Here is a 21,479-nt window from a genome sequence, read left to right on the forward strand (position 1 = left end):
CGCTGTGCGCCCCTTCCTCCTTTTGTGGGAGGGTGATGTTCCTTATAATGACAAAGCTCTGATTTCAGTTCTGCCAGGCTTATATGCTTTTCCTTGCATTGTTTTTCCGTTTGTTGTTCATTCTTCCATTTCCTTGCTTCCCAGTTCTCATTCTGGCCAGGGCAGGGAGTGGGAGCTCCTATGGGTTGCACTGGCCGTGCCCCACGCTTCAGGTTGCCCCTTTTCTCTTATGGCCAGAGTGGTTCCAAAAAAGGAAAAGAAACCAAAATATGTCAGTGGTTTTGAATTGCAAATCTGGGTGTTCAAAAGCCATGAAATGAGAAATTTCAGGTGCTTACTGTAACATGAATCCATCCATGTTGGACATGAGCAGCATTTCCTATTTCTGCTCAGAGTCCTGGATATAAAGCTTGGTTGAAATAGACGTCAGGGCAGCTATAGGTGGGGAAAAAAGGGTCAGGGAGAACAGGTAGAGTTTGGTGTGTTCATCATTACAGATTTTGGCTGTGGCAAGGGAAAGTTAAAAGTGTGCTAGAACTACGCATTCAAAGTTGATTTGCTATTTAAATTTTAATGTGTGAAGTTCCTGTGTTTAATTTCCACGTAAACGTTGACTCATATTGTCATATAAAGTATTGACATTTTCCATGGAAAGATTCTCTTTTTGGCTGCTTGGCACCTCTTGACCCACGTTCCAAACTGCAGAACCTGTCACTCTAGTGTGATTCAGCCCAGCCCCAGGTGCAAGTGCTGTTCTTTGGTGACTTGCTCTGTGCACGGATCCTGCAGTGGGAATGGATCAGCATGTGGCACAGGTGGTTCCTGTGTGTGGGAATCCTCACCCTTCTGTTGTGAAACCTGGAAGTGTCAGATGGATGGCAGGCAGTGGCTTGGGAGCTGCCTCAGTGGCAGATACAGCCATTATGTTACTGGAGGCAGTGGATGAGCCAGGACCCTTGCAGACAGCTCTAATTGTCCTTGTCTTCCATGTTTTCAGCCTGGAACAGGAAGGTATTTCTTCGTAGAATTGCTGAACACGTACAGTTTTGTTTGAAACAGATGAGATGCTATAAAGTTGTTCAGTGCTTCACAAAGCAGAACTAGACACCTCAAATCAAGAACCTAAAAGCAGAGGACAGATTTGGTGCTTGGGTCTCTTTCTTCCTCTGTTTGGTATTTAAGTGCAGATGATAAAACTTCTTCGTCACAGGGGTGCTGAGATCAGGGAATTCTTCTGGAGAATTGAGAGTGATGAATGTCACAGGAATGCCACAAGCAGATTAATAACAAAGTTCTGTGAGAGGCTTGAAAAGTGGGCACTAAATGCAAGTTGGAGCTGGAGCCGCACACTGAGCTGTGGCAGAGACCAGGAAGTACTGACTGATGCCTCTTCTGTGCATATTATCCTCCATGTGGGTGAGTCCAGGATAGTGTGAGATGTGCATTGGAGCCTTTATCACAGGCTTATGCAGAAAGGCCCAGATTATGCTGGCAACCTTGACTCTGTCATTGCCAGTGTTACAATAGTGTCTCATAATTGTAGTGTTTTTCTAAAATAACTGTAGGCACTGTTCATAAGTTAAGGAATTCTGCATGTACTTGGGTGCATGTTTCCATACTTAGTCCAGCTAATGAGAACTGAGAGGTTTGACATCCTTTGAAAGCTTCCTCAGTAGTAAATGTGATCGGAGACACCAGAGCATTCTCCTGGCTATCAATCTGCAGATAATAGAAGGTCCATTTCTTAAGTACACACAGCAAAGGAGAAGAAGAAATACTGGCTATGACACAAAATGAATTGTCTTCCTCCGTGCCCTTGTAACCCAGGGCATGTAGTGCCGGCTGCCAGCCATCGCGTTACAGATTTAGAAGTGCTGGAATCTCTCTGGCTGTAGCAGGCTGCCTGATGGATTGGTGAGTAATGGACTTGGGGAGTGCATTACCAGCGCCCAGACTAATGGCTAGTGCTTGCCCATGGCTTTAGCTATAGATCATCCATCGTGCTATTCATAAGCTCTTGCCAGTCTGTCTCTGGCACTTGTGCTGCCGCTGTAACACCATTTGCCTGACGAATTCTGCGCCAACATCCCCCATGCTTTCAGAAGGCAAGGAGTAAACAAGGAGAAAAGAATGAGTCCCTGTTCTCCAGCTCTTGCTCTTTGGAGGATGGGGTAAAGGATAAGGTGATAGACATGATACTCACTCCCCCAGAATTACCAGCACAGTAGCTTGCAAAATCCATCCAGGGTTTCTGCACACCACAAGGCACCATCTTCTCACTGCCTGAGGAACCTGCACCTGGGATCCTTGCCTTCCCCGGTAGACCAGTTACAGGCTGTGGCAAGATAGAAAGGGGAGAAAGAGGTGATTGAGGTGCTGAATAAGTCTCTGACATGGCCTCTGGGGAGCTGTAAGTGGTGCCTGGATGGCGCTGGCAAGATTTGGCTGTTTGTGAACTAGATTAGGTAGAACCAACCTTCACAGCAAAGACCATCTCCAGATCTGACTTCTGGGCTGGCTTTGGTGGACAGGGCAGGTATGTGCAGAGAGGAATGAGGTGCTTCCAATCCTGCCTGGCTCGGGAGCCTTTCCCTGCCTTCAGACTTGAGTAAAACTCCAGGATTGTGGCTCCCTGGTGTGATTGAGACAAGGTGGATCCTTCTCTGGTTCTTTCTCTTGGGCCACTGCCCAGCCATGAGAAAAGACCAATTCAGTCAGCTATCAATTTAAACTGGCCTCCCATCCCATCTCTTGTTGTGTGAGCCATCCAGAACTCGCTTCAGTTCCCAAGTCCAACCTGGTCACTGCTGACAGTAAAGGTGTAAGCCTTGCTCTGCTCTTCTGGGCTCTTTGGCTTCATGTTTTTTTGCAGGAAGTTACTTAGAAATAGACTTTCGCAGTTCTTTACTAACATATTCCTGATGAGATTTTGGAAAGGATGAAGTCTTCATCTAAAGCATTTCCTCTACAGCAGTCACAGTAAAAACTGATGCTAAAACCAGACAGTAGGATCAATATTATAAAAACAATGCAGATGAGGGAAGGTTTTCACTTCCAGGAGTCCTGTGGAACTAGAAATAGCCCAAACTGAGCAACAAACACGTTACATTTTGTAGTTTACTTCATATGTTAGGAAGGTTGTGCGTTTTGAGGGGATAGTAGCAATGATACTGATGTTCTGGGGATGCGAGATATTACTGTCTTTTAGAGAATGAGCTCTTTGAACCTGGGCTTTAATTTATGCACTTCAGGTGGAGCTTAGGCACCTTTCCATTGGCCCAAGCGGGGGCCAAAATCTGGTATTTTTGTATGTTTCACATTAATTCCACAACCAAAATCTGGGGATATTTTGGATACAGAAGCAAGTGGAGGATGCAGACGGTTGCAGAGAAGGTGATGCTGATGAACAGGACATGCTGTAAGCCGAGAAATTCTCAGTGAGTATTGTCCATCATTTTGTGTGCTATTTTGGGAGATGTTTCTGGTAATAAAGCATCATCAATCTATTATTTCTTTTGGCCAAACTTTCTACTTCTCAGCCCACCTAAATAAAACCTTATAGTGGCCTATATTTAACTGAGAATATCCTCTGCTTGTTTCCTCTGTTCCACTGTGAGTTTTCTTCCCTTAACAAGCACAACAGCATGCTGCTCCTGCTTCAAAGAGAAAATTAATTCCGTCCGCAAAAGGGTCAAGTGCTGGAAAGTGCATAGCAATGCAGTTTGCATGGCAGGATCCAGGAGATATGATGCTAATAAGATTCCAAGATGAGAACAGCAGACTGACTCTGGGGATTCAGATGAAGGGTTCTGTAAATTTTAAAAGAGATGGTCTCCAAAAACTAATGATGTCTGCTTTCCAATTCATTAATAATGTGGAGCAGGGAGATGGGAGTGAGAAGCAGGCCATGCTTTGAAATATCAGAATGTAACAAGGAAAAAAACAGCGAGAGCTCATCTCACCAGGGTCATAAAGCTGGGAGGAATAGGCAGGCTGCAGGGGAACACAGTGTCGGTGCCTGGAGGGGAGGAAATTGCACTGTGTGTTCTGCAATGTGTAATTTATGCACAAACTCTTTGCCAGCATTGATGTAAAATTTCTATGCAGAAAAAGATGCTGCTGTATTGACAGATCTTTTTCAACGTTCTTGTTTAAGGTGACTCAGTACACAGAATGTCTGATGGGTTTTAAAAACAGATCTGAACTGCCTTAGCATATTTACAAATGGCTCTTGATAAACCTTCCCCTTCACCTTTTTGCATTGCATGCACGAAACCTGAACCTTTTTTGTAGTTAATAGTGGAAGAAAAGCCCTCAGGCAAAGCCTAATGAACCAAGACCAATTCTGAGCTTCCCTCTGCAATATCTGGAGAGCCTCTGCCTTTCTGAGGGCTCCTGGACACACTGTGTGACCTTCCTGATTTTCACCAGGACAGCCTCCCATTACTGCTGCAGCGTTTGCTGTTGGTGCTGCTGTGCAGACATAATGTTGAAGTGTCTCCCTTGTGCCTGCAATGGGCAGCCAATGGAAGATGTCTGTGCCCGAGAGATTTCTGGAGCAGGAAGGTGTGTGGCAGCAGGATTTGACTCTGACTTTTATTTTGACAAAGCTAGTATGATTGCAAAGTGAGGTGAGGGTTTTCTTCCTATCTTTTCCTTTTATCTGTGTGATATTTTCTTGTCTCACCTCAAAACCTCCTGTCAGCAATGGCTGATGAGGTTCTGGGAGAGCCTCGCTGCCACTGGGAGCTCTTTGGAGCCCACGATGCCAAGAGCAAGGCAGGGTCTCCCTTCAGCCTTGGCCTGCCCACGGTGCTGCCCCCGCAGTGGATCCCCTCCCAGCGCTGGCTGGCACAGCGGGGCTGACCTGTCCCCTCCCTGCTGTGCTGCCCTGGAGCCCTTTGCCTGTCTCTGCCCTCACAGGGCCCATGTGTTCCCTTCAGCTCGAGCCACGTTCTCTCGGCAGTACATCTCGACAAGCAATCTCTCTCGAGTGCAGGAGTAGGAGTTGAGAGGGGTGTTCAGTGAGTGACAGCCCGTGCTGGAAATCCTTGTCCCCTCAGAAGAGCTGCTTTCATGAGGGCTTCCCCTCCTGAGCTGCAGAATCAGGGGTGTCTGGGGTGTGGTGGGCGATTTGGGGGCGACAGCTCACAGAGCTGGACAGGAGGCTGGAGCTGAGGGTTGTTTCCTTGCTAAAGGCTCAGCCATGGGAGTGGATGAAGGGGGGCTCTGCATCATGGCTGCAAGGTCTTCACAGAACAGGTTTCTCTTACAGTGTTTATAAGTGCTGTGTATTTCTTCAGTATCCAAGGGGCCCTCGGTATTGACAGATGTGCCTCAGCTGTCCCGAGAGCAACCACAGATGCATTGGCAGCAGCTCCTAAAGCCACAGCAGTCACTTGTGGTTTTTTCTGCATGTTCTTAATCTCCAGTGGACACATCAGACTAACTTTACAGTGAACAGCAGGGTGATACAGCCATGTGTATCAAATCCTCATATTTGCATCTCAGATGTTTCCTTGGAGAAGAGCTGGGGAATTTGTGTCCTCAGGAAATCTCGAGGTAGATTGATAAGAATTTCCTTGAAGGTTTTCCAGCAAAGTTCCTGGTTATAATCCAGTATCTGCACACTTGCCTGCAGCCATGGTCAGTCAGAGGAGCAGGTGGGCGCTCACAGCTGCTGCAGTGAAGGTGCAATTGTTGTGAGCATCAGGACTGTCTCAGCACTGGTGAAGAGATGAAACCCAACTGGCATTGAAGGCCCTTTTTGATACTGCTCTTCACCCAGACACTAAACAACTGGGTAGATTTCCGTGTCCGTGATCTTCCAGTAGAAACTGTTCTGTTTTGCAGCTCAGCAGTAACATCACTGTAGCCACCAGGACCTCACAATAACATCTTACATTTTTAAAGTCTTTGCTTTAGTCCTGTGTCTGTGCTCGTCTGCGTATTCGGCACAGCTTTTATCTTCTTTTTCTGGGCTTCCCCTCACTTACATGAGAGTTCATGCATGTGTCAATGATGAGTGTAGTCATTTTACAGCTTCTGCTTTACCTTCCTCAGCATCCAGCACTCATGTGGTGCTCATGGGAACTGCACAGACCCATCACTCCTGGAAACCAGACCCTGTGCCTGTCATTTCAGAGAGTGCCCAGTGACCTGTGATTTGTGTGACACGCCAGCTGGAGATGAGGATGCTGCAGAGAGATGGGATGAGTGGTAGGAGGAACATGTCTCCTTCACACAGCAAGTCAGGACACAAGGTTGTTGGGCAGGGAGATACGTATTTTCTGAGCTGCCTAGTTGTAGTTTTCTTGTTTCATCAGAAATCCCCAACTATTCCATTGAGGAGGCAATCCGGAGCCCTGCCAGAGCGACTCTTGGTGGTGTTCAGCTGTTGCCTTATGATCCCTTTTCCACTCCTTTCCACACCCAGCAGTTCCCTTTCCAGTACTTCATACCAAGGGCTGTCTGATTTACTCCTCATGGTGGGTGTAAAAATGCCTGGATCCATGGCAGCCCTGCTGTGGAAAACCTGTGGAGAGGGAGCTCTCGTTGCAGATAACGAGCCAGATTTCTGTGGAAGCCTGCACTGTTCCAGACCCTGGACAGGCCACAGGTTCAACAGCAGGGCTGTGTTCTCCTGTCAGATACCCAAAGGCAGATTTTCTTTTAATTAAATATGAAAATCTATAATGCAGTCAGCATTATGCCTTTTGTGATGTTTGTTTTTATACCCCACTATTTGTTTTGTTCTTAACATGTTCTTTCTTTGGGAGGGAAGTTTCCATACTGACCATCTCTATATGAGGATTGAATGGGACTGAAGGGCTGGGGGAGTGGGACAGAGGTCAGTTGTGGTTTTTATTATCTGAGTGGAAATGGGCATAGTTTACAGTTGTGGAATAAACACACCAACTGGTCTTTTCTTTAAAACAATATTGAAATTGCAAAGTTGACATTTTTAAGCTGTTGTTTTAGGTTTCAGAGTTACAAAGGTTTTAAGAGTCCAGTGAAGTATTTCATCCCTCATACAGTTAATGTTTCACTTTCAGTCTCTACACTCAGAAAAAAGTATTTGTTTTTTCAGTAATATTCTGCCAATATTTTGTAATTCTCAGCAGCCAAAGGGCAAAAAGCTTTTAATTTCCCCAACATGAAGATAATGCCATGAGTCCCAGCTCCACAGAGGGAGCTGCTTGGCAGGACTACTCAAGAGCTTCTTCCCCAGACAGGGGCATTCTTCAGGCTCTTAAGTCCTCTGTGTCTCCCAGCTTTGACTCATCCTTCCTCTTTGCCTTGTTATTTTTCCTTTTGACCACTTTTCTGTACTCTAAGGTCAAGGGTTTTCCCTATGGAAAGAAAAAGTTTGGCCTTTCTTGTGCCATTTCCCCACTTGGCACCACATGACCCACACTAAGCCTGGCAGTGCTTGGGCATGGAGGCACTACCAGTAGTGAGGACTTTCTCCCTGATTGCCACCCAGAGGAAGAGCAATTTTCCCATCTCCTCAGGCTGATGCCAGAGCGACACTGGAGAACCTCCTCTCCCTTCACGTGCTGGCACACAGGCAGGAGAGGGCTGTGTGCCCCAGGCACTCACTGCCATGTTCCCATCCTGGTGCTGCCATTCTGCAGCTGGAGCCAAGTGTGGCAGAGACAATGTGCTGGAGCATTCTGTCTGAGGGGAGTTCAGGGAGGGGAGGGAGAAAAAGGCTGTTAGATCTATCGCTGGCAATTTAGATTCAGAGACATTTCATCTGCAGTTCCCTCAAGTGTTGAATTGAATAAAACCAGCAGCAGCAGTGGAAAAGGAGATGGGGGAAGGGCTTCAAGCACTCTCAGCTAAACAAAAAGAGACAGGCAGCTCATAAAAAAGGAATTGCATCCTTGGGCTGAAAATCTGGATTCACAGGGCAGGGGGGAGGGCACGTAGCAGAGCCCACCGGTGGCCAGGGGCCAGGCAGTGCTGCCAAAGGCTTCTGGTGCTCCCACAGCAAGAGCAGATCACAGGGCTTACTTCTGGGTTTCCTGATTTTCTATGGATTTTTGAAGCTCCCATAGTAGAATCAAGCAGGAAGAACAGAGTCCCAGGCTTTGGTTGCAATTAAAAAAAAACAACTTATATTCACTTTCCAGTGCTTCAGGAGAAAAGCACAAAAACTAAATCCCTCAAAAGTAAAAAATACAGAAGAACAAGTAACTTAGCACTTATAATTTTGTAAACGCCTGCTCTTGGGGGCCAGACTCATCATTCCCAAGCACAGCTATGGGATGGCAGAACTGTCCTCACCATGAGGTGTTTCCGTCCCTCTGCCTTTGAGGGAATTGTTGCTGGTGGCTGTTCTGTCTGTGTGCTGCAGCATTGCATTTCTCTGGGTTTGCCCCATTCCCCAGGTGTCAGGTGAGGACACTTTCACAGGAGCACTCAGCCCAGCCAAGGGTGGGAGGAGAGCAGCAGACATCAGAGAGAATTGGGTTACAGCAGAAAATACATCTTTGGGGTTTCTGCTGCCTCGTGTGAGTGTGATGGCAACACCTCATTGGTACTGTGGGGCTGACTGTGGCCACCCTCAGGTGGGAAGGCCCTGTCCCCATCTTCTTTATTGCCCCCTGCTCCCTTGTAACACCTTAGTGACAGATCTGATGCCTTGTGCTCAGTCCTGTTTCAGGCCAGGCAGGTGTGTGGGTGGAGAGAACACCTGCTCAGCCCTGCTACACAACAGGTCGGACTCCACAGCTGCAGCCTGACCAACACTGGGACTCCATGGTGCAGCTGGGCAGCCCAGGTAGGTGTGTGACACAGGGTTGATTGTGACTTGGCCAAGTGTTCTGTTACAATGTCCCCTGCCTTAAAATGTCCCCTGCCTCACTGCACCTGTGGAACCCCATGTGAAACACAAAGGTGAGACCCGGCTGAGGAGCTGGGACTCCTCAGGACAGCCCTTCAAGTCACTTCAGCTGTAAAACAGGTGTCATGACTCTTACCTGTGTCACTAGGATTTGGGAACCTGATTAGCCACAGCCTGTAAAAGACAAGCTGCCTTACTGTGAATCCTGGACCAGAGAGCAGAGAACACAAGAGCCTGTCTCACAGGCATCTATTTATGCTGCCCTGGTTTTCTCCCTGTGCTATCGATCCAGCGGTTTGCTAAGATACAGCCCTGCCTGCTGTAGTGGTTTAATTCATTTTTAAGCATCATTATTTTTCATGTTGTGGTCTTCCCCTGCTTGGGGTGCTTCTCACTGCCCATCCCAAAAAATGTCCATTCCTATCTGTCTCCAGGCGTGCACCGCTCCCACATGTGTGTGTGCACACCAGGGAGATGGAGAGGCAGCTTCAGCTACACTAAGCAATTAAACTCCGGTAGCTCAGGGATGAGCAAGAGGCCGTGATTTTCTTTTCCTTCGCAGTAATTGCCTCTGCAATCAGCTTTGATCACCCGAGAGCAGAGGAGATGAGTGCTGCAAGTTGACATCAGTGGTTTTAATATATCCATTTACATATACAGGAGCAGTGCAGCATACAGCTTTCCATAGCGCCTCTGACCTGAAACCATCGCTGCTCCATAGACACCTCATTTAATTTAATACTTCACCGCCACTGCGGAAGCCACAGGATGGGGATGGGAGGGGGGATAATCAAGCCCTCGCTCTCTGTGAATGTCTGTAGAAATGACATGAAAGTAATTGCTTTTGAAAAGCAAAGCAGAAATGGCACAATTGATTCCACTTAAATGAGAGGAGAAGGAGTGGGGGTGGGGTGTGCTCACCCTAAACATGCCACCTTCTCTCCTGGTGCAAGCACATCACTGCATGTGGCTGTGCGGGGACAGAGGAAGGGTAGGCTTGTCTCGATGGCACATGGGGAAGGAGGGTTGCTCAGGCAGGCAGTGCTGCTTTGGGCAGGATCACCCCTCAGCAAGCTCGGCTCTGCAGGCAGATGCTGCTCCATGGAGCCTTGTGACATCCCCTGCTGTCACAGGAGCTCCTGGTGCTCAGGAGCTGGCAGGGAGCTTCATTGCCCTGACAATCCTAGAATCGCTGTGCCTCCCAAACCCACCCACCTGCCTGGCAGCCGGGGGAAGGGGGATGGGGAGGAGACATCAACTCCTCTCCATCTCTCATCTGTCTCTCATTACCCCTGTTGACAAAGCTTTGTGAGCCCATGGTTTTGGAATCTCTCCAGCCTGCTGCTGCTGGTGGATGCCCAGCCTTCTGCCCAGGACCTCCCAATGCCCACTCTGTGAGCTGCCCAGCACAACCCTCTGTCTCCCCATCCACAGGCACCAGGACCTGGCAGCCATCCTGATGCCATGCTGGCCCCACAGGCCACACACCATCCCTGTGTACCACAACACATCTTTAATGTAGACATTTACATCATTTTATGTTAATTACATGCAAATTGATTATTAATGTATTTATTGAATGTTGACAGCTGGGTGACAGTCTTCAGTAAATATGTTTTACTAATCATTTAGCATCCAATTAATATTGAAATCCTCTCTAGCTTTAGCAAGAGTCAGTGCACATTGATGAGGCTGCTCTGTTGCTGCCAGTGTTACTGGATGTCAGCAGCACTGTGCCCAGCAGTGATGTGGGGCACAGGTGGGCACAGAGGGGCCACAGACATTGGCACTGCCAGCAGGACAGACACATGCTCTGAAGAAGCCTCTGGGAGACACCGCTCGTGGAAGAGCCCACACACACAGCATGGCCCTCCCAAGGGCAGGAGCACTGCCAGCAGGAGGCAAGGTGGTGGTGGCCAAGCAGTGTTGCCACAGGAAACTCTGGAGGCTGCTTTCCCCAGGACACAGTGCTGCTTCCAGGCACACCTGAGCAGCAGAAGTGAGATGCTGTTCACAGCTGCAAGTGGCAGTGTCGCTGCATGTAGGACCCTTGGTTATGGCAGGACATGGCACAGTGCCCAGCCAGCAGTGCACAGGAGTTCTTCTGCTGAATTAAACCACCACGCAGACCAATTCCTGAGCTGCATGGCCAGCATTTCCTCTTGCCTCCCCATTCTGGGCAGGGCAGGAGCCACGCAGAGCCAGCTGGCTGTGGCATCCCTGAGATACCCATTGCCAAGGAATCGGGGACAGTGGCTCTGCCTCAGGACTGTTGCTGCACTAGGTTGATATTCGGGACTTGTGCTAATGCTCCTTAGCTGACATTCACGATCCTTCCCTGCTCCTGCCCTGCGTAAACTCCTTGCAGCTGGGACACCAAGAAGAGAAAACCGAGTCCTCAGAGCAGCTCCGGTTCAGGCAGGACAGGGGATGGCCAAGCTGTGGGACACTCGAGCCACTTCCCCTCTGCTTGGAGGGCAGCACAGGGGAAATTCCAGAAGAGCTGAGCACACAGCCACAACAGGAGCTGGGTATTTGGTTACTGAGTAGAAAAACTTTGGTCTTGCTCAGCTTGCTCATTGCTTCCCTCACGCAGGCAGTCTGACACCCCCTCTGTGAGCAGAGGCAGGTGCCCCAGTGCAGCAGTCTCTGCCTTCCCTGAGGTGGACATGTCTGGTTGCTGTGGGTGAGCACATCAAATCACACCCACCATATTGGCTTCCTGTCCCCAGAACATCAGATTTTTGCAGCTAATATGTGGGGGGGTGTCTACTCCCACCAATCCCCACCCCCAGCAGCATCAGTCCTGTGCTGTTCAGGGTTTTGTTAAGCCGTTTAGTATTAATTGATTTTTTTTCCATTTTTTCTTTCTTTCCCTGGGCGGGTCAATAGCTGGATGCTCAAGAGCAGAGGATCTATCAACTGCAGACCAAGCAGAGGGAGAGGCAGGCAGAACTGGAGCAGAAATGCAGCCAGAGAAGCAGCTCAGCCAGGACCTGGGGGACAGCCACCAGCTGCAGGAGGGAGCTCGGAGCAGGTAGGAGAAGATGCCAGTCTGCTCTAGCTTGGCAGCCCAGGCTGGGATGGGAACTCTATTTGATGCATTCAAAGCAATAGTGATAATCTGCTACTCTCATTTACATGGTAGCATAAGGAAGGGCTGAAGATGCAAGAGTAGGGTCTGTCACCTGGGGCTGAGGGCAGCAGGGAGATGGCCACAGCTCTGCTGGCTGAAAATGGGTGCTGGGACTACAGTTGGTGTGGGGGTGTGATGGCTGTGATGCACAGATGTCCTTGGTGTTGCTCCTGCTGCTGACCTTGGAGAGGCAGGAACAGGGTGGCCACAAAGATCCTGCCTCAGGACAGCGCTGTCCTGGCTGGCAGTAACAGTGACGTGCGGTGAGCCAGGAGTGAGGTTTGCTCAGACCTGTTCAGCCACACTGCCATGGATGAAACCCTCAGTTTGCTCCTGGACATCAGGGTAGGAGCACCCTCATTTCCTGCTGGAAGGCTGCTGGTCAGCCTGTGCCAGTCTGCTCTGTGCTGGGTCTGTCTGCCTCGATGCTGCCACAGCTCCCCTCTTCTATCCCTGTATTTCAGAAGCTGTAGGAGCCAGATCCTTTACTCAGTGTATCCCTCCTGTGTCTGAGCCTGGCTTGGGAGAGCACAGTCACTCCCACCTCCACAGCCACCTGTCTGTCTGCCTGATGACCGCTGGGGCACCGGCATTCCTCAGCATTCCCCAGTGGATTCTGTCCACAAGCTCTCATTCAGATCCACATGGAGAACAGGGGTGAGGAGAGCTGGTCCTGGAAACCTGGACAGCTGCTGCTGTCACACACTGCAGCACTGCTTGCTTAACCTGGTACCCACTTGTCAGCTCCTTCAGCACCTCATAAGACATAAAAACAATGTGCCTATTTTAATAACTTCCAGGTAAATATGCTCAGGATTCTACTAGAATAAACCAGGTGCTTTTGAGATTGGAGCACCAGGCAGGGTGAGTTCAGCACTGCTGGTTTGTCTGAGCAGCAGCTCACGGGGCAGCATTTAAACATGGGCAGGAGAGTCCCCCTTATTAGTCAAAGGGGAAACATTTTGTTTCATTTAATGTGGTGATGATGGATATATTCATATGAATATGTTCATATATACAGAATAATACATATATTGCATCATATATGAACCTAATACACTGATTACATTAGTTGCATTTGAAGGAAGGTAACGAGATGTTGTTCCATTTACTACCACATCATCCATTGTTCTGTGTGTGAGGAGCCAGCCCACAGTGCGGGCTGAGCTGCGCAGTGCGAGCCCGCGGCGGGAACGGGACCCGTGTGCCTTTGTCTGTGTGCATGGATGGAGGAGGATGGACAGATCTGGGAGGGGCTCGGCACGCGCCTTCGTTTTGTTCTGCACATGCATGTGGGTGACCGTGTGTTGTTTTGTGCAAGAACAGCATGGCAGGGTGGGAATCACACTGTTTCTTCTTATTCCCTTCTCTTCCCATCTCCCCATCATTGATACCAAATTCAGCTGAGCTTCACTCTTGGTTTCGATATGAAAGTGGCAGATAAAAAAAGCCCAGCGCTCAACTTTCTCTTACAAAACTCCCAATTAAAGCCTCAAGCCCTGGTACATAAAAACATAACACTATCCTGTGGCAGATCAGTGTTCTACCTGGCTCTGTGTCTGGCAGCAGCTTATGTCCCTGCCTGTAGAAGAGCTCTTTTCCCCTGGGAAGAGCAGGGGAAGTTTGTGATATCACCCCAAAACACTCGCCTACCTTCTGTGGTGAAAGGGCTTCCCAAGACCAAGCAGGAGCCTTTGTGTTTAACAGTCCTTCAGGAATTTTCATCTATAACTTGTCAAACTCATTTTGTAACTTAGATCTTACCCAACTTCTGCGATTCCTGTAGCAGCAAGTCTCCCTGCTTGACCACACATGAGATGAGCAGCCACCTCCTTTGGCTTGTTTTGAACTTGTTCCCTGACAATTTCCACTGTTTTATTTGACGAGGCCACGAACAGTCACTCCTTAGTCACCTTCCTGTGACACTCCTGATTTTATAAACCCCTATCATATTTCCTTTCCATTATTGTTCTTCCAGACAGAAGGGCTCCAATATATTGTTCTGAGGCAGCCCCAGTTGCTGATACGTCTCCTGGTGGGGAAGCTCCTGGCTCCCAAGGCTGGTGGTCCCAGGTACCTGCAGCAGGCAGCACATACCAGGAGTCCTCTGCAAGGAGTGCCAGGTGTAATTTAGCAGTGGGAGTATGAGTTATGGTCCTGCCCTTTACAAAAAGGCTGGCAGCACAGCCCTGCCTGTCAGCTCAGTCCCCCACCTGGTCACGAGCTTGCCTGGTGAATGAATCAGGATTTGGCAAATCGTTCCTTAATACAGCCCCCATGCTAATGTCTTTTTGAAATGAAATCGTGAAAGCTGTTAACCTCAGTTAGCCAGCTGTCCTCACTGTGACCTGGATAAATCATCCAAGCAGGAGCACTGAAGAACACTGCTCTGGCTGCTTTGGAAAATGGAGCTAGAAGGGAAGGACTGTGCTTTCAGCTCATGCCAGCTCATGCACTAGGACTGTGCAGCAAAAGGACCTCTGTGTTCTCATCCTAGGGACCCCAGGCTGCGTGTCAGGTCCTGAAGACACATGCTCACTCCCCTGGCAGCCACTGAGGAGCCACAATGTGTTGTATCTGGAGAGCACGGATTCCCACAGGGACCCAAGGCACTGGTTCCTTCTTCCCCTGTCACCAGGCATATTTCACCATCCAGACCCTCTTCATGACCATCCGGTTGTCCATGTTCCTTCCCTTCAGCTGCAGACTGGATTTCCCCAGGGATGTCTCCTTCACCACATTTGAAGGCAGCTAGCTTTGAGCTCTGGGGTAGGAAAGGAGATGATGACAGTTTGGTGGCTGCCAGCAGAAGATATGGATCTACAGGAGAAGGGCATTTCTCTCCATGAACTGGTTTTACTCTGGGAGCTGTTATCTTTATAAAGGCCTTGTTGCTTCATCTGCTCTCACAGGGCACTCATAGCTGCTGCTTTTTGTAGTAGGGAGTTCCACTAGACAGGGTTTCTTCTGTTATTCATGATGTGTCTGTTTTGTTGGGGGTTGGGGTTGTGTTTGTTTTCTTTTTTTTTTTCCGCATGACTGAGGAAAATCACAACACCAGCTGTATGTGAGAAACTCCTGGAAGGAAGAACAAATCCATCTGTTCTCCATGTCCATGGAGGGACACACAAGAACTAATGGCCAGAGCCAACACCTGGAAAGATTCAGGTTAGGAACAGTTTTCTAAAGGGAGGAGAACAGCAGGTGGACAGACTGCCAGGCCCTGAGGATCACACATCACAGGAGAACTTCAGGGACAGATACACAATACATGGGGCACTTGTAGGTTACCCTGTCTCAGAACTGAAAGATGGACTATCAGCCTCTCGAGGTTCATGCCAGCCTTGCTCATTTCCTCTGCTCACACCTTGAAACACAGCTCTGCCTTTCCCAGGCCCCCACAGCAGTGTCCCTCAGTGTGCCTCCTTCTACTGCCAACCTGCCTGGTGCCAGGTTCCCCAGGAGGCAGAACATGTGCTGTAATATGCTGAAAGGAGCAAGCAGAGCCTGGAGGATGTCAGCGGGTGATGAAGGCTCCAATACCACCATATGCATGACATGTGCTACCATGCTGCAGGCTTTGGCCAGAGCACAGCAGTCCCACCCATGGTGGGGAACACAGGACTGGATAAGGCAGAGATGGAAGCATAGATTTGCTATCAGAACTTTTGGATTCAATTTCCCTTCTCATCAGAATAGCAGTGTGCAGTTTCTTACATAGCCTGCTCTGCAGATGAGTTGTGCAGGACATGGCTGCAATCAGAGACCACCTGGGGATCGTGGTTGGTTTGGGTTAGGCCAAATTTAGGCCCAGCTAGGAGAACCTATGACAGGCTCACAGCTCAGCTATGCAGAGTGGGCTCAGCCACCACTAGGGCAGGGTCTGGCTGGCGTACAGGGCTCAGCTCCTTGGCAGCTGTAGGAGTCTGCTGCCCTTTGTCTTGCCCCACTGTGTGAGGGCAGTCATGAAGTATCCTCAGAGGAGGGTACAATACCCTATGCCATGTACCATACATCAGGATGCAGAGCCACTCACAGGCATTCCATCACCATCAACAGAGAGACAGGGACAGAAACACATGGCCACAACAGCTGGGGGAACTGTGAGCAAAAGTGAGACGTTATTTGTGTATACACCAGTGAAGAACCCCACCGGGTACCTGGATCTGAGAGCCAGTTCTACAACACAGGCATTAAAGAGGGAAAAAAGAAAATAATAGAGCATTGACTAAAAGTCAGCAAGGCTGATTTCTCTCCATGCAGCCTCTGAAGAAGCAGACTTTGGGGCTGGGGAGGAATAGGCAGTCTCCAGGCTGGGAGGCTAATGCAGAGCCATGGCTGTTTGTATAGCTGCAGAGCCTTTAAGAGAGACTTGGGAAAACTAGCTTGGATTCCAATGAATATTTACAATTACTCTGCTCCAAAGCTGAATCCAATCACAACACTGCAGTGTGCAGGCTTTGTGCATCAAAAGAAAATGGGAGGAAAGCAGGAAAGATGGAGTTGCCTTTGGAGGGACTTATAAACACAGATCTCTCTGCTTGTGGCAGAACTAAAATGCTTTTTTTCTGATAGGAGCAATTTATTCTTCAGGCATTTTGCTTGATATTAGAAAGTGCCTGGCTGGTTTTTGAAGTGAGAGTCTTCAGTAGAAGATCTTTAATTCAGAATGAAAGAAAGAAATGGAAAGTGTTGTAGTCTGTAATTTTAATATTATACTAATGAACACCAAAAATAGGTGAGCATTACCAAATTAGAGCAGGGGCCCCTTCCACTCACTGTGTTCTTAGTCACTGCATAGAAGCAGGCTGGGCATTTAAACCATGCTGCTTGTACAGAATTTGGCTGGTGACTGTGCTGGCTGAGCATTCGCTGCAGCTCAGTATTGGTCTCTTCTTTCTTGTGGTAGAAGGTATGCAAAAATAATGGCAATAGGAAACCTCCTTGATAAAAAGATGGAGGATTTGTGATTGCTGGATGACTGCAGAGAGCAGTGTGCCACAGAATAGGAAGTGTGTGACAAAGCAGAGGCACTGCTTGAAGTAACAACAGGAACAGCACCAAGCAACTGACCTCTAGAAGCTGCTCTGGTGACCTGGCCATATGGCCCATACTGGTCAAACTGTCCATCCTGCCCAGACAACTCATGTAGTTGCCTTGCTGCTCTAACTTACAGGACTGTAAATAATCGGTGGTCCCACAGCACAAAAAATTCACTGTGTCAATTATTTCCAAGCATTTAAGGAACAGCCTTGCATTCCTCCATGCAGACATTCCTTGGCACCACAGCAGCACAACAGCAGGTGCTTTGAGAGAATCAGGTTAGGATTTACACTGCAAGAACATGCAAGCTGTTTGCCACACTGTCTGCTTACAAGCACTCTGAGCCAGGAAAGCCACAACTGAAGGGCAAGCCCCCTTCTTGCCCACAGCCCAGCAGGCAGCATGTCCCACCCTGGACAGAGGGCAGTGGGGGGCTGCTTCCAGCATGCACTAATTCCTCTGTGTGATATGAAGACAATGCTGTCTCCCACTGCCTGTCACCTCCTGGCTGCACAGATCTCTGTTGCTGGATCTGAAAGGATGCTGGTGGGAAATCCTGGGAAGCTGGTTTCTGATCTGAGTCAGTCACACTGCAGGCATGGCATGGGGTGTTCCATGCACCTTGGCACAGGCTGCAGTTGACAGCCCTCAGCTGGAACCTGCAGTCAGTACTATACTGTCTAAGAGGCTTAAAACCAACCGTGAAGTTTCAGTATAGCTACAAACCCCCTGTTTTCTGTTTCTCCTCTGGTAGCTTGTTCCACGAGGAGATGGTGCAATTTGGTGATTGATTCCTGGAGTCTCCTGGTGCACCTGTGCTGGGGTATGGAGGGCACAGACTCTGTGGTGCTGCCAAAACACTCTGCCAGCATCAGCCATCCACAGCTCACAACTCCAGGAGCAGAAGCAGAGTCTTGCATTCCATCAATGTCAGTGGATATTTTTCTCCCATTAAAATGTTTGATTTCTTTCTGAAGGCACATGAACTTTGGGGGCCCACCATACCCTGTGTGAAACAGTCTGACATAGTACATGATGTTTAAAAACAGATCTGTTTTTTGCTTTGTGGTTATTACCTGTTAATTTATGGGGTACTGCTAGTTCTTATATTGAAGTGACAATGAGAAATCATACTGTAGACAACCTCTATTTGCCAAACTTGATATTATAATCCTCTTCAGTCATTTCTTTTCCAGGCTAAAGAGACTATCCACCTTTTCTTCACATGGAAAATACCCTTTGCATTTGATTATCCTTGTTGCTCCTCTCTGAAACTCTTCCAACTCTTTTTCTTGAGAGAGGCAGGCAGCTGCATATGGAAATCACAGTGCAGCTTCCAACATAGATCTGTTCAGGGGCAGAACTGTGATCTGCTCTGCATTATTTTCCTGATAATTGCTAACAGTCAGTTTTGCCTTTTGGGCTGCTCCTGGGCACTAAGCAAACATTTCCACAGCTCCATCCATCCACATCTGCTTTTATCTAGTGCAGCTCCAGGCCCTCACTCCTGAGGAGGAACAGAGCTACAGCTGTTGGGACTACAGTGAGAAGGACGGTGCAAGTGCCTCAGACCTTCTGCAAGGTTAGGACCATCTGGCCATGTCAGACCTTGGAGACTGGGGACAGCTGCTAAACATTGAAAAAAGGAAGAAATAATGATACAAGGTCAGCCTGACCACACTGCAGACCTGGCCTCTTCCAGGCAGGTCCATCCCAGCATTTGGCCACCTGAGGGGCTGAGTCACCCTGTGGGGAAAGCCCAGGAGCCAGCTCTTCACTGGAGCCAGGCAGAACAGCCAGGAAGGGCCTACATTTGCCCTGCACTCAGACACGAAGCCTCCTTAGGCAAAACGCCTGTGCCTGTGGAGTCTGGCCTCCCTCTGTCTCTGAGATTCCACCTTCGCCATCACAAGGAGCACTAAGGCTATTGTGGTGCAGGTGCAGGAGCACTGGTGGCCCAGAGACACCCAGGTCACTGCCATTCCTGTCCACACCTTTCCCTGGCCCTGGGGGGAGGCATTCAAACCCAACCAGCACAGCACTGGGCAGCCGCTCCGGCTGACCCTACCTGGGCAGGACACGGGGATGAGCCGGGTGACCTGGTGTTGGAGCAATGGAATGTCACATGCTGGCTCCTGTGTCACTGGGCTCGGTGGGCCCCCACATGGATCAACACTCTCCTCGTCAGGGTTTCATGGGAACAAGTGGTGGATGAAGGGACAAGGAGACACAAAGCCCTGCTGTCCACTCTCCAATGTGGTCTGGGCTCTCGGTCTGCACCAGGAACAAAGCAGGGCAGATCGTGACCCATTTTTGCCACTGTGGCTGTTTCCCCCTGCTGTTTTTACACATCCAGGTTGTTCTTTCTCCATTTCCTGGCGAGGACCCTCTCCTGAGAGCTGCCGTGGTTTTTCAATAAGTATTTTTCAAGGAACTGGCCGAGACCCCGGGAAGGATAATGAGATCATTCCCACTGCGGAATGCAAAGCCTCTCCCGGTTGCTGTCGCTCCGGTGGACGCTGCCCACACTGCCGGTGTTGCTGTGGCTGTTCTTCATCCCAGACACAGCAGCGCGCCCTGGGCAGCACCTGACGGGATCGGGCTGGGTACGGCTCCCTGCCAGCACGAACACCGGGAATTGTCACTGGAACCGCTCAGAAATAACCTTTAAGACTCATTAAAATTCCACCAACGCAAACGCTGATCCCGCTTTCTCGTTCATGAATCCCATTCCCCATTCAGGACTCACCGACCCTCCACCTGCCACGGGCAGGGAGCAGTGCCCGGTGGTACCGGGGGCAGTGACGGGCAGTGACGGGCAGTGACTGAATCGCGCTCAGGGCAGTGAGGTCTGTGAGGGGCACCAAGTGCAGTGACGAGCACTGAGCCGCACTCAGGGCAGGGAGGGGCAGTGAGGGCACTGACGGGCACTGACGGAGCCGCACTCAGGGCAGGGAGGGGCAGGGAGGGCACTGACGGAGCCGCACTGAGGGCAGGGAGGGACAGTGAGCAGTGCCCAGGGCAGTGACGGAGCCGCACTCAGGGCAGGGAGGGACAGTGAGGGCACTGACGGAGCCGCACTCAGGGCAGGGAGGGGCAGTGAGGGCACTGACGGAGCCGCACTCAGGGCAGGGAGGGGCAGTGAGCAGTGCCCAGGGCACTGACGGGCACTGACGGAGCCGCACTCGGGGCCGCGGGGGCGGAGCCGCCTCCAGCGCGAGCGGCGCAGCGCGGGCCGAGAGCGACCCCTGCCGGGAGGGCGCTGCAACGCGGCGGAGCGCGGCCTGTCCGCGCCTGCGCCTGGGGGGTGCCCGCCCCCGTACGGGGGGTCCGCCCCGGGCACCCCCGAGCCCCTCGGACCGCCCAGAACACACACCCCGCACCGAGGGGTCCGCCCGGTACCCCCGAGCCCCTCAGACCGCCCAGAACACACACCCCGCACCGAGGGGTCCGCCCGGTACCCCCGGGCACCCCCGAGCCCCTCGGACCCCCAGAACACACACCCCGCACCGAGGGGTCCACCCGGCACCCCCGGGCACCCCCGAGCCCCTCGGACCCCCAGAACACACACCCCGCACCGAGGGGTCCACCCGGCACCCCCGGGCACCCCCGAGCCCCTCGGACCCCCAGAACACACACCCCGCACCGAGGGGTCCACCCGGCACCCCCGGGCACCCCCGAGCCCCTCGGACCCCCAGAACACACACCCCGCACCGCCGGGTGCCCCCCAAGCCCCTCGGACCCCCAGAACACACAACCCACACACCCCAATGTCCGCCCGCCCTGGCCCGGGGCCTCCTGGGCTTTTTCACTCCCTCCTTTCACGCCCGGTCCCCGCCCAGCCACTGCCCTTATAGCCACAGGTGCACAGAGCAGCTGTGGCTGCCCCATCCCTTCAGCATCCCAGGCCAGGCTGGGCAGGGCTTGGGGCAACCTGGGCTGGTGGGAGGTGTCCCTGCACATGGCACGGGGTGGAACGAGATGAGCTTTAAAGTCCTTCCAACCCAAACCCTTCCATGATCCCTCAATCCCACAGCAGGCCCTGCTTTTGGTCAATTTTGTCACTGAAATGCACATGCAGCTCTCCATGGTGCCACTCCTGCAGCCCTCCAGAGCTCTGCACTCACCTTCCCCACCTAAATCCTGGGACACTTGGCTGGGCTTTAGTTTTTTTCATTTTTCTTTTCCTCTTCACAGAAAAGGCTGATAGAGGGGGCCCAAAACATGTTTGGTGTACTGGTGTTTGACCCTGACGTTGAAACTGGGCTGCTGGAGGATGGGGTCCCCTGCCACTCAGGCAGAGCCCCCTGAGCAGGCTCAGGGCCTGCTCACAGCCTCCAGCCCGAGGTCAGATAGCTCACCTGGAGCGTGGGGCACCCGTGAGATGCCCAGGGTCAGGGACCCTTCCTCAGGGCACTAGGGAGGCAGTGAAGACCTTACTTGGTGTGT

The 21,479-nt window shown here is 50.7% G+C and overlaps 1 long non-coding RNA gene across 1 annotated transcript; it reads left to right on the forward strand.

The window, feature by feature from the left end:
* The first annotated feature begins 1,012 nt into the window (after window positions 1-1,012).
* On the forward strand, window positions 1,013-19,713 carry LOC139677727 (uncharacterized). Its single transcript, XR_011698915.1, has 4 exons — window positions 1,013-3,437; window positions 6,064-6,219; window positions 11,744-11,888; window positions 18,517-19,713. It is a non-coding gene; the product is annotated as an uncharacterized lncRNA (long non-coding RNA).
* The last annotated feature ends 1,766 nt before the right edge of the window (window positions 19,714-21,479 follow it).

The sequence above is a fragment of the Pithys albifrons genome, chromosome 12 (assembly GCF_047495875.1).
Source record: "Pithys albifrons albifrons isolate INPA30051 chromosome 12, PitAlb_v1, whole genome shotgun sequence".
NCBI classification, from domain to species: domain Eukaryota; kingdom Metazoa; phylum Chordata; class Aves; order Passeriformes; family Thamnophilidae; genus Pithys; species Pithys albifrons.